Source organism: Propithecus coquereli, unplaced genomic scaffold (assembly GCF_000956105.1).
Source record: "Propithecus coquereli isolate 6110/MARCELLA unplaced genomic scaffold, Pcoq_1.0 Scaffold189, whole genome shotgun sequence".
Classification (NCBI taxonomy): domain Eukaryota; kingdom Metazoa; phylum Chordata; class Mammalia; order Primates; family Indriidae; genus Propithecus; species Propithecus coquereli.
In genome coordinates, this window is record NW_012143745.1 from 2,687,292 (window position 1) to 2,689,692 (window position 2,401).

Here is a 2,401-nt window from a genome sequence, read left to right on the forward strand (position 1 = left end):
TTGTTCTCCTTGTAACAGGAAACAATTGTAAACATTGGTTATATCACTAATACTTTAACTGGAATGGCAAATTTTCAGATATGACCAGACAACTTTAAGAAACTATGGTTGAGTTTATGAAATGAATAAGGCCCACTGGGAAGAAATTGGCCTGGTATTTTGCACATATGTTTCCCATATACTGTTTCCTTACATGACTGCCTTACAGGTAAGTAAAGAATGCCATCCTGGTAAGCCCAGAATCCTCAAACTATTTGGGAAACCTCAAGAAGAGTGAAAGTCACCCAAATCTATAGTTATTGCAGAAGAAATTTAATAGTTATAACTTGGCTTGACTTTCTTAGCCTCAAGAAGCTTTTAAACATCCAATCTGAGATTCCTTATTAAAAGTTCCAGCGAAGTAGACTAAAAATGTCAATGTAGTTGATCACTATTCTTGCTGCACTTATGTAAGTAATTAGGACAAATTTAATAAGACTAGACTTATTTTGAAAGCACATAAGTTTTATTTTGATTATCTTTGATGAAAGTGAGGTGATTGCAGAAAGAAAAATTAGGTTTTATGAAAAACTATAACACACCCTTGGGGGCATTAGATTCTAATTCTGTTAATTCTTTCATGAATTTTTTGAGATTTTAAAAAATCTACCTGTGATCTGAATAGGATGCCGAACTCTTCTGGTTTCCTCCAATATCTAGCTACAACTATGCTACTGTACAAACTAATATTTTCAATTTTTCTCCCATCCTTCTGGCTTGGAATCACCAAAATGAAAACTGCCCTGTTCCTGAATCCTTGCAAGTAAAACTAGATGACTTGATATGGATTTCAGATAAATCACCACAATAGTTTATCTATGGACAACCTTTGTGCCCATTGCTGTGTGGGCTGTTCAGGAAGTTTACCAGAACACTTGATGCAAACTACAAACCAAGAAAAGCTATCAGATTGCCATTGCCTGCCCTCACTCTACCTGGGATACTTAAAGCCCAATATATAGAAATCTTCACAACTAGCTACTCTCTAGACTCAAAATCTGAGTTTATAGTTTGTTCTAAACATAAACATTTTTGTGGTTGTTTCCATAGGAATGTCTTTTATAACTGATTGATCATACCATACAGAGTCCTAACTTTGGTGGAAGTCCACTTGCAACACTGCCTCCTGAAATATGACTCAACTGTTAACTGTTTAACTGGATTGATATATTCCTGGAACTTAGACACTGATTCCATGTGTTATGAGACAATCTGCCAATGCAGTCTGTAGACTGTGAAACTTCTTGGGGAAGTTGTAGGCAGGGAAATGATGGGGTCATCACATGCTACCCCAAAATATGGCACCTTGGCACTTGAGAAAATAGCAGAGACAGGAAGGCCATACTTATCTTCCTCTCGCCCTTCTTCCCTAAAGCAGGATATAAAACCTAGGTCACTCTTTGACTTTCTCCCTTCCTTTTCCCCTGAAAACCCTCATGTGACAGGTGTCCTGACCTATAGCAGGAAGAAAGGATTGTCATACAGGGATGACAAGAAAAATCTAAACAAACAGGCTTTGCTAAGTTCCCCCAGTTTATTACCATTAAGTTATACCTTTTTGTTCCCAACTTATACTTCTGCACAACTGTCCATAAAAGTACACATATTGCCAATTTCTTTGTCTTCACTTCTGAAGGTTTCCGTGTCATTTAAAACTTACATTAAATAAATGCATATGCTTTTATCTCATTAATCTGTTTTTTGATACCATCAGTTATAAACCTTGCTATTGGTGAGGAAAAGATGTTACTTTTTCTACCCTCTACAAGCCAATCCTGATCACAGACTTCTAGCTTCCAAAATTGTGAGAAAATAAATTTCTGTTCATTAAACCATCCAGACTGTCGCACTTGCTATTGCAGCCCCAACACTTTAATGCAGGAGCCAATTTAGAAATATGCCTACCACAGGCCTCATATATTAATATTTTAACAATAATAAAAATTCCCTTTATTCTAGCAAAAAGCAACAGCTCAGCTTATATAAATGTCAATTCAAAGTTGGTTTGATATAAGTACTTTATTAAACTGATATTTCAGAAAACTATGCTTCAAATTGTGAAATCATAAAATAAATACATAAAAGCAAAGAGTTTAGTTAAGAAATACATTCCAAAGGGATCTCTCTACTTGTATGTGCTTTCACTCCTAAAACTTTACCAAGAATCTATTTGCCATTTGAAAGAAAATATTTTAGTAATTGTGATTCAAACAGAAAAATTCTTTTAGAAATGTGGCTTTCTGGAACAATGTTGAAGCATTTTAGAGGAGGAAATATAAAGTAATATAACCAATATTTTTATCATTATGGAAAATGTTGGTTTATAAGCAACATCTCAGAAGCCCAACAGTGTTATACATTA